The sequence below is a fragment of the Tasmannia lanceolata genome, unplaced genomic scaffold, assembly GCF_043159265.1.
Source record: "Tasmannia lanceolata isolate RefF3 unplaced genomic scaffold, GAP_Taslan_0.1 ptg000008l, whole genome shotgun sequence".
Taxonomy (NCBI): Eukaryota; Viridiplantae; Streptophyta; class Magnoliopsida; order Canellales; family Winteraceae; genus Tasmannia; species Tasmannia lanceolata.
In genome coordinates, this window is record NW_027518685.1 from 626,932 (window position 1) to 638,958 (window position 12,027).

A 12,027-nucleotide genomic window follows, 5' to 3' on the forward strand; every position below is an offset into this window, starting at 1 on the left:
AAGTCATACTGTTATTGGAATAAGGAAATTTCTGTCGAAACTTCTACCGACGGAAACAATGAAAAGAGACGTTGTTGCCACGAAAGCAACTTTTAAAATTCCAACCGTCACAAAGAAACGGTAAATAACTGTCACATCTAACCGACTCAACTCCTCTTCCCACTCTATATATTCCTTCCCGATCTATATTTCTCTCGCTCTCCGGGTTTTACAGACGCTCTCCCCTTGTAGTAAAAAAAGCACTCGGAACACAAGGGGGGGACGTCCTTCGCAGTGGGACTCGCCGCTGCGAATACATTATCCAAAGAAGATGAAATCATCATCATCCATGTTGGATGATGGATCCATTTCATCTCCTCATCCGGACATACCCCTAGAGAGCCCAAATTCAAGCAGCGTGCTTCAATTTTGGGACGTCTCTTTTGCCGAACACCCCACCCCCCAACACCCTTTTTCTTCCTATAGCACAATACGTTACGTCCTCCTACTTCGCCTGTCTTTGTCCAACAGTACAATCCTTTACCTCCCAATCAGCCTGATGATTCAGAAGAATGGATCGACCAACTTTGGCAATTTTCTATCAAACTTATAATTGAGGAAGGAAAGGGCCCACAAGAACAACAACCCACTCAACAACAAGAACCAACAATCACGATGGGTGAACAAGTGAATCCAACAAATTCTAATGTGTGTGAGATTTATGACCCTTCCTTAATGATGAGAGCGCCTGATCAGTTGGACTGTTCTTTGTGCCAAGTACTGAGAGTCGTTATTCATGATGATGGTATGTTCTTACGTTGGATAGTATATAAATTGATTAAATGGGGGGGGGGGGGGGGGGAATATGGAATTAAGATCTAGGGATCCAATGGTTGGATTGGGTTAAGATCTCTCCGTTGGATCATCTTGGAGGTAGATTGGGTAAGTTGGCTAAATGAAGCAACTAGATAAATTAGCCAAGTGGATTAGAAGAGGCAAGCAAGAGAGATTAGGAAAGTAGATTTGATTAGGTAGATTTGATTATGATTATTTCCTTCTATAATTATCTTAATTCCATTTCATGTTTATCATGTAAGTGCTCTATATAAGCACACCTTGAGATTATTGTAAAGCATCCAAGATTAATAGAATATCTCTTGATTTTAACATGGTATCAGAGCTTCTCGATCCTATCGTGGTCTGACCACAATCTAAGGACGCTGTTTTCCGACGGACGACCCATCTAACAGTAATTAAGCCGTCCGCCCGGCCACCATAAACCCTTTAGTCATTTTTTTTTTCAAGGTGTCATGATTCTTAAACATCATCTTCTAAGCTTTGCAGGCCGCTGCCCAAGTAGCCCTCTTCTATATTGCTGATGGAGTCCGAACTCAGCACTGATGGGTCCGAACTCAGCACTGATGAGGTCCGAACTCAGCAACCAATTGGCTGTTAACACATGGCCCTCACAGGGACCGCTGCAAAGCCAACACCTGTCCCTGCTAGGTGTGACACCTGGACCAATCAGGGACTTCCACCTACCCTTCCTAGGTATGAGACCTGGTCCATACAGAGGCCACCACCTGTCCTGGACAGGTGGCTCAGAATCACTATAAATAGCATTCACTTGTGCTAAGGTGAGGGATCTGAAAATCAAAACCCTAAGCTTTTGCTCTGACATTGCTCTGCACTCCTGCTCATACTGACTTGAGTGTCGAAGCGCCCGTCCGGAGCAACACTCCGGGTTGGTCTTCTGACCCTTTGTCTTCTTGTCTGTGCCTTTGTGCAGCGCAGGACTCCACTAGCCCTTCAGCCGTGGCGTGTTAGACCAGCCCTTCCGGCCCTACCATAACCTGTTACCAATTTTAGACCTAACAATTGCCATCCTTCTCTCTAGATCGTATACACATTTATAAATCTCAATTTTGGTTTTTTACCATTTTCTTCATGTTTCTATGCTCTGTCCGTTCATTAGGTTCTATTCTTCTTGCAATGCATTATGTTGTTCATGGGCCATTTGGAACAAAACAGTCCCAATCTCATCAAATTGATTTTCACCTAGATGTAATGGTGACGTCGACACCTTTGTATTAGCCACATCCAGCACCGAGCTTTGTCATGAAGAGCGCAGAACCTGCTAGAAAAAGAAATCAAGTCAATCCATAAGAGAAACCTCCTGTGAGTGGACTGCCTGAGAAGATATAGAAGGCATGGTGTGGAAATTATTACCCGTATTTTCATTCACGCACCCCTTTTCTTTTGTCCTTTAGAAAAGTATTCACCTTCTCAAATTTGGTCGTGGCACCCACGTATCTTCCAATTTTTTTAATATACTCTTCTTCTTTCAATTTAGAATCCGAGAACACCCCAATATGTCTTCAAAGAAATTGCATACCCTTATTTTGGTATTGGCACCCCTAGTTTTTAATTTTTCCAAAAAGCTTGTTCCCTTGAAGTTTTTAACCCCATTGTTATCTTAAAAGCCCATTTTAGTCGAGCACTCCTCACCCCAAATTTGATTTGCACACCCTCTTTTTAATGCTCTATCTTTCTTTTTTTGCCGATATTTGCTTCATCGTTTTTTCCCTATCTCTTTGTTTTTTTCCTTTGTTGGCTATTCCAGCATTTTTCCATAGTGACCCAATTCTTGTCCATTCTGGCATTGGTCCATGGTGACCCAATTTTTGCTCATTTCGGCATTTGTCCATTGCGACCCCTTTCTTGCCTATTCTAGCGTTGGTCCATAGTGACTCAATTCTTTGCCCATTCTGGCATTGGTCCATAGTGACCCATATCTATTCGCACATCAAGGCTTGAGTATAATCAACCCTGTTCGTGACAAAATGTGAAGCGACATCTTCTTCGGCAGCCATCATCAATGATCATTGGCAGCAACATCAATCTTCCTCAAAGGATCTTCGTCATCGACTTCTGGAAGTGTGCATCAAATCTGTTGAATTTGATTACATTTGTAATATGGGGAATTCTATTGTATTGGGGAATTTTTTTTTATTATTGCCAAACATATATCGATTTTCAATCCATATACGTTTGAGGGGGCATGTTAGAATATGTGGGATCTAACGGTTGGATTGGGGTAAGATCTCACCGTTGGATCATCTTAGAGGTAAATCGGGTAAGTTGGCTAAATGAAGCAACTAGATAAATTAGCCAAGTGGATTAGAAGAGGCAAGCAAGAGAGATTAGGAAAGTAGATTTGATTAGGAATATGTGGGATCCAACGGTTGGATTGGGGTAAGATCTCACCGTTGGATCATCTTGGAGGTAGATCGGGTAAGTTGGCTAAATGAAGCAATTAGATAAATTAGGCAAGTGGATTAGAATAGGCAAGCAAGAGAGATTAGGAAAGTAGATTTGATTAGGATTATTTCCTTCTATAATTATCTTAATTCCATTCCATGTTTATCATGTAAATGCTCTATATAAGCACACCTTGAGATTATTGTAAAGCATCCAAGATCAATAGATATTCTCAAATTTGACACCCCCTTTTTCTTCCAACAGCACAATCCATTACCTCCTCTGACTCCGCCCGTCTTCGTCCAACAGGACAATCCTTTACCTCCGACTGAGGGATTCAGAAGAATGGATCGACCAACTTTGGGAATTTTCTATCGAACTTATAATTGAGGAAGGAAAGGGTCTAAAAGACAACAACCCACTCAACAACAAGAACCATCAATCACGATGGGTGGACAAGTGAATCCAACAAATTCCAATGTGGATGAGATTTATGACCCTTCCTTAATGATGAGAGCGCCTGATCAGTTGGACTGTTCTTTGTGCCAAGTGCTGAGAGTCGTTATTCATGCTAATGGTATGTTCTTACGTTGGACAGTATATAAATTGATTAAATGGGGGCGTGGGGGGCGGGGGGGGGGGGGGGAGGGGGGGATATGCAATTAATGACTACATTATTAAACATTTAACATGAAAGGAAATATTGAAATTTTGTTGAATTTTTTATATGAAATCGACAATTTCCTATTTGGAAAGGTCCAATTTTGGCATTGTGATCGTTGATCTGATAGGCATATCACATGAGGGTCACCCAATGGTGCGGCCAGGCATTATTAGAGAATGAAATCAAATCAAGATCAAATATTTCATTCTCTAATAGGCATGATACGGAACGTATGAACGCATTTTCATGGTTAGGGCTTGCAATTAAAATTCTACAGATGAAAAACTTCTTTACTAAGTCTTTTTCACCATGTTTGATCAAAACTCTAGTCATGCAATGAAGGTTTGATCCAGTTCAATATTAGACCAGACTTGTTTTGACCAACAGTGTTCATAGCCCCAATTGCACATTTTTGTTTTTGCAAAGTGATATATTGGCCTTCATTTTTTCCCTGGGACAGCACCCTCTAGTGTATTTATGACTACCCTTTTACACTACATGTGGGTGCCCCAAGGAGAATATACTATTTCCCGAAAACAGAATGAGCAATTTCTTTTTCCTATACAATTCATCATTGATATATTAAACAAATGGTCTTATTTTTATGATAATTTTGGTACCATAGTATAGGGAAGGATTTTTAAGAGTTTTTTTTTTTTGAAATGGTAAATTATATATTGAAGGAAGAGAGAAACCGAGATGGTTCTCAATGATTACATTAAAAGATAAACAACAAAATAAAATGACTCAAGGAGGAAAATAGTCGAACCATTCCAGACCCAACCTAGGCACACCCGATCTAGCTAGAGCATCTGCTTCACCATTAGCAGATCTCCTAACATGATTAAAGGCTATAGAAGATCCGAAGGTTAAGTCTGAGATCTTATCAAAGAAGGAGAGAAACCTCCAAGGAGGGTCAACCTTTCCCGAAAGCCAACTGATCACATTTAAGGAATTCCCTTCTACAACCACCTTATTATAAGACTCTTTATTCAGATGCTTGATGCCATGGAAAGCCACCCTAACCTCCGCTTCACTAGAATCACATATTCCAATAGGACCAGAATAGGCCCACAAGACCAAACCAGAAGAATCTCTGCATAGACCCCCAACACCTGAAGGACCCGTATTACCTAAACAAGAACCATCAAAATTTAGTTTAATAAAATCATTAGGAGGGGCTTCCCACTTTTGAACAATCATGGATCTTCTCTCCCTATTATTGCACACTATCCGCCAACCCTCCCAGAGATCAAAAGCCGATACAAATCTAAACAAAGGGGTACTTCTAGCCCACAATATGGAGACCGCAATAATTTTGATGTAAAGTCTATACGGAGATTTAGCCACCCCATCAAACACCCTAGAATTCCTTTCTTTCCACATAACCCACCAAAAGGCCAAAAGACAAATCTTCCATAAAACCTTCCCTTTCTTCTTCCAAGGGTTTGACTCCCAACTCTTAATCACCTCGGGGATAGAATTCGAAAAAACCCAGCATATTCCAAACCGCAATAAAATAAGGCCCCAAACCTCTCTAGTAACCCTACAGCGGATAAAAAGATGATCTATAAACTCTCCATCTTCCAAACATAAGGGGCAATGGTCCACTAACCACATCCCTCTTTTTCTAAGGATTTTTAAGAGTTATTTCTCTTTTAACATAATTGTGTTCATTTTTTATTAATTTTATTATATAAATTTTTCAAAAATTGTAACCAATACTTTCGTAGCACACTTTTTTATATTTTATTTTCTATTTTTTTTGTTCTAGTTAACTCTTTTTATTGACAGAAAAATCGTTATTAGTACTTGCTCAATTTTGTTTTGCGTCCCTACACAGGCATTCAAAGAATGAAGCTCGAGATTCATGGAGCAGTTGGTGTTATCTATCATGGCATAATTGATGAGGTTCCAGTGAATGTTGAGAATCATGTAGTGGTCGAGTAAGTGTTAAATCTTCTTTTATTTTATTTTTTGTTATATGGCAAATCATTTAATATTTTGATATCCGAATAAACAGGTTTCCAGTTTAAAAACTCAAAACACATATTTGCAAGTAAGCAAACCAATTCAATGTTTAATCTATACATTTGGTATGCATGAGGAGTGAAAAAAATCATCATGAAAAATTCCAATAAAAATTGTCCTTGGCAAAATTATTTCAATGGAAAGAAATTTATAAATTTATATACAAAATTGGCCCACCCTTTAAACTGAAAATTTGCTATCCTATTTAATATTTAAAACCATTTACTTCCAAGATGTTGTCACTATATGCAGCCCGATTGAAATGATTTTTGAAATTCGCTCCATCCAAATCTGAAAATAACACTCCTATTACAGATTCAAGGCCCTCTATTTATTTTATATCATTTCAAAACCGTGTCCACTGAAACATGAACTGCTTTAGCACCTGATAAGATTCTCCAAAACCAACCCAAATTTTACGAATCAAATGCAAATTTAACCAATAATTCGTCTTTTTCACACACACACACACACAAGACGCAGGCCTTTCTATAGGCCAATTCTTACAGTGACCAGAGGCCGTGTGGTTATAAAAACCAGCCACAACGGCCGCACACAGGCAATGTACACATGTCGTAGTTACAAAAGCCACCCACAAGGGCTCCCTCATTGGATCCACGTCGCCTCATTAAAATTTCTACCCATTAGAGACAGCAAAAATGAAAAATTCTACCCATTAGAGATATTGCAAATCGAAAATTACATGTCTTACACAATTTACTTCATATTTATAGTGCAGTATATCTCTCATATGAAGATTCTTATTTAGATTTTTTTTTTCTTGCTTCACCATTACTTTCTTGGTGACGACCAGCTTGAGTGCATATAACTTGGAGGAGGTAAAACAGTTCCTGGAAGAATATGCTAACATCCGTAGTGAAGAGGGATTGATGCTAATGCAAGACTCACTGTATAACTTCTACAACGCATTATGCACCAACATGAACGCTGAGGCCAACCTCTATGAAATGAATGGTGTAGTTGAGAATCCCTCCCTCCTCCAAGTTTCAACTCCAGAACAACATCTTGAACAGCAACAAAATTTAGAGGCGGAACAAGAGGGGCCAAGTAAGTTGATCACATTAAAAGGTATTTTTCTACCTATAAAAAAAGGGAACTGGTTTTTTTTTATTCAAAGCAGTAAGTAGAAATTCCGGTTTGGAGCAGTTATGGAAGTCAAATTCCACGATTTGAAATATAATATTAACCACTTATTTTATCATTAGGGGGAGATACAGTGAGGAACGAAAGTAGGAGGTCGTCCAGAAGGCAGAGGAAAAGCAACATTGCAGCACAGGTCAGTATTTCTCTTATATGAGAAGAATACGGTTGGGGTTTATTATTTATGAGAATTTTATCCTTATTGATTCAGAGGGAGCGAAATCAGAAACTGAAGTTAAGCGATTTAGCTCCATATTTCCACCTTCCAATATCAGAAGCTGCTAAGAAGTTGGATTTATGCCCTACTGTCCTGAAGAAAATGTCAAGGAAATTTGAGATGAAAAGATGGCCCTACCGAAAGGTGTTGCATCTCTCTCTCTCTCTCTCTCTCTCTCTCTCTCTCTCTCTCTCTCTACAGATTGACTTTGTCTTTTGTACAGTTACGGAGCATTGACAGGAACATCTCCGACTTAAAACGGGACATGGCTGGAAATGAGGGAAAAGGAAGTTCTAGTATTGAAGCGAATATCGAGAGGCTTAAGGAAGAGAGGGATAGAGTATGTTGCGGTTTTGAGCCGGAGGCTGCCTTCAAAACCCCCTGAGTAAAAGCTGCTACTATATCATTCCAAACTCATGGATTTAACCTCCCTTGGCTTATCTATTACTATATAGTTGATTACTATATAGTATAATTATTATATAGCTAATTATTATATAGCAGCCTTTCAAGAGATCACCTCCTCGAAGCTTCGTCACATCCCATTTTCTGGGTTTTGTGTTGAAATCATGGAGTTCACCAAGGTGTGATCTTACCCAAAATGGCTTGAACATTTAATCACCTATTCTTCATGTGTTGTGAAGTTCCCACGCTTCATTCCTGGTCTGCCGTGATTAGTAAATCTAAGCCTACAACTTTGACGATTCCATAACTTTTTCTGAATTTATGATGTTGAAATCATGGAGTTCACCAAATCATCTATCAATAGTAAGAGGTAAAGAAACATCAATCCTAGATCCAGAATTTATTTAAAACTAAATCAAGAACATTTAATATCAAAACTTTACATTTGTATCATTGCTTACATCAATCACATAAATTGGATATGTAAGTTTTTATTATAGTTTTTTCCTATTATATTCAATATTCTTTTCTTTTTTCTTTTTTTCTGTTGGTGGGATTTTTGGAAATTAAGATACAAAAGGAATGTACTAATAATGTACATGAGTATTAAATTTTGATTGGATGTACGTCCTTTTCAATGTGCGAGAATCGTTCTGCTTTGAAATCACTTGTAGGTTGGCAGAGCTAAATCTACAAGCAAGCATTGAAGGCAAACATTGTGAAGAAGAGAACAAGAAGGAAAAGAAAACCCGTTGAAAGAGAATAATTCCTCTCTTTTCTTACGAGATTTTATATGGTGCCCGAGCGTGAAGTCTAGGGGGACCCTTGATATTTAATCCAACAGCAGCCCACTTTTAAGAGGCTGCTATTGGATCAAATATCAAGGGAGACTTCTGTCATACCCCGCACTAGACTTCGGGCTCCAGCACCATATAATTTATCCTTCTCTTACCAACAAAATAAGATACTTTTTTACGCTATATGGGGTGTAGTCTTCTTAGGAAACCAAAGACAAATCCTACCCAACCAAAGATTCATAGTCCAACTCATACAATTCAAACAATGACACCAAAAGGATAAAGATAGCTAAAGACAAAATGTGGTTTATTTAAGCTATAAAACTAAAGGAATCCTAATCTAATTCAGGCACTCCATTGGCTCTACCTTTTCGGTGTATGTGTGAGTGTCAATGATGAATTTTACCACTAGGATCATCGGATAAGGTGTTCTTTAGGGTGATTTCCATTCCGATCAAAGGTTTTGATCACATTGGCACAAGTGGGGCCCAAAAATTGGCTTTTAGCAAGCAACTGTCGATCGATCTTTTTTTCTTTCTAAGGAAATATGGAGGAATTTTTTATATATTGTCCATGAGTAGCTTCACAAATTTTTGAAAAAAAATATAGTGGGGATAGGGGTGTAAACGAGCAGAGCCGAGCCGAGCTTGGCCAGGCTCGGCTCGTTAAGCTCAAAAGCTTGGCCTAGGCTCGGGCTCGAACCAGGCTCGGGCTCGGTCAAGCTCGGCCAGGCTCGCAAGCTTTATCGAGCTTGGATTATATTAAACTCACACCCCTCATCTTCTCTGGACACCCCTATCTAGTGTAATTTGACTACTCTTTTTACACTACGGGGGGTGGTCCAAGTAACAAATGGGGTTCCAAAAAAGAAGTGACATATTTTGCCTCCCCCTTTCACTCTCTGGACAACCCTTTTAGTGTATATATTAATATATAATATATATTTAAATATATTAAATTCTTAACGAGCCGAGCCGAGCTCGAGCGAGCTTCCGAGCCCGAGCCAAAATTGACACCCTTAAGTGGGGACCATCTTGGAGGAATATTCAAACCGTTCATTTGGATCGCCCCAATATAAATAGGTTGAAAATCATCTCCGAAGAGATCCAAACCCTCTGTTATGTAGAAGGATGCACGTTGTGGAAACTCTATAGAGGGCAGGGATCATCTTTTGGGGATGATTTTTAGAATTCATTAATTCTGTTGGGAAAATTGCCTTGTTTCCCATGGGTTTATGGGATTTGGTAGAACCGAAATTGGAAATTGGTTTTTCTAGGTTTTAGAAAACCTAGCTATAAAAGCTTCTCAAAAGCTAAACTGAGTGTGCAGTAGGGTTGCAACTTTGGTCGGGTGGGTCTGGTTTAGTTTTCTTTGGGGAAAGCCTATATTTGTGTAAACCCAACCCTACCCAAGACAGTTTTCGGGTTGGTTGGGGTCGAGTCGGGTTTTTATTATTTAGCGTAGGATAATGGCTAATTTCAAGGATTGTAGCAAACGACAATTCTCACGCTAAAAATCTCTAAATTTATACCGTTAAGTGCATAAATTCAAGAAGGAAACTATTTTTTCACGTCACAAACATGATCAGCCCAATGAAAACAATTATATCAATATATTAGAAAATGATTTGCCAAGTTATTCAGAAATATTTAAGAAAGCCATAGTACACCTATGATGGTGGGGTTGGGTTAGGGTTTTTTTTCTTTAAATCCGACCTAACCCGACCGAAGATGGGTTCAGGTTTTTCAACCTAAAACGCATCCCAATCCAAGACGCAAGAGAAGGGGCTAGAGTGAGAGAGAAAAAGCGAGAGAAGGAAAGAGAAAGAGGGGTTTCTTCTTGGGTTTTTTCTTAGGTTCCTATTGTCCTAGGTATTTTTTTGGGGTTTCTCTTGGGTAAGGTCTTGGGTGAGAGAAGCAAGGAAGGGTTGTGGGTTTATGGGTTTGGGGTTAACCCATTGTAATCTTTGTATATTATTTTTTTTCACAGTGAAGATCGTGTTCTTACGAGTGGATGTAGGCATTGGTTGAACCACATAAATATCAGAGGAGAAAGGTATGGAATGAGGGTATAATTATCGAAAATTACAGATTTTGGGTATCAATTAAATTAATCATTAAACATGGGTGATTCTTCAAAAACGGTGGGAGAAAGACCCCAATAATACCCTTCTGACATGATCAGAGTCCTCGTATGTTGCCCTTCTTGACAAATTCATAACATAACGTCAATCATTATCTTTAAAGTAATATTTTATTATTTCTCACTTCTCTTTTGACTGAGAATGGCTATGTTATTGAATATTTTATTATTTAAGCATATCTTTTGATTGAAAATGGTGACATTATTGAACATTTTATTATTTCTCACGTCTCTTTTGGCTTAGAACGGCTACGTTATTGAATATTTTATTATTTCTCATGTCTCTTTTGGCTGAGAACGCCGCCGGATTCTAGAGTACGTCGTCGGAATATCGACTACACTGCCGGATTCAAGACACACCCATCGTTCAAAGATATCAAGTACGCCGCCGGATTCTAAAGTGCCCCGCCAGATTCTAGAGTATGCCGCTGAAATATCGAGTATGCAGCTGGAATATAGAGTATGTTGCCAGAAAATGGAATACGCAGCCGGAATATCGAGAATGCCGAGGGGTAAGCCGACGGAAATAGGGTGTACGCCGGCGGAAATAATGGATATGCAGGCGGAGTCTCACTGAACACTTCACCCAAATGATTAGCTAGTGTCGTTCTCTCAATTTCCGGTGCCGTTCTCTTCCTGAATCCAGAGATATAGAGGCCAATGTCCCAACTCTTAAATATAGATGAACAAACAGTAGAAATGAAAGAAATGGAATGAAGAAGATGGTGATTACAGAGAGATGGCGCTCTCATTAGAAGACGCCACGGTTCCATATTGATGTCCACGTGTTGTGGATCCGACCATCTATGCACATTGGCGATGACCAAGATTTAAGCGAACCAAAGAGACTTTGGGTTCAAAGGAAAATTTCAAATCCAAACCAAACCAGCTATGTATAGAGGCGCTAACATTCCAAAAAGTTTTTCACCATGTGTAAAGCATCCATTCATCCCTAGTTTTTCTGACGGCCAAGATAGAAACGAACCCAAGGTTCTGTGGGTTCAAATTAATACACATTTAGACAAACCAAAAGAAGCCGTGTGAACCGCGCCAATTTAATGGGGATGAGATGTGCATTAAATACAAGAGGATTTTCTGTAATGAAAAAGGAAGCTGCAAGGAGATTTATGTTAATGTCGAAGGGTATTAGGGTCTTTTTTTCACTCGTTTTTTTGAAGAATCACCCGTGTTTGATGATTAATTTAATAGGTACCTCAGATCTTAGATACCTTAGATCTTGATAATTAATTTAATAGGTACCTAAGATCCGTGATTTCTCGTAATTATTACACATTCTGTACTTTTCTCATATCCCACTTCATCTTATCTTATGGTTTGTGTTAATTTGTACTTTTCCTTTAATTTGTGCA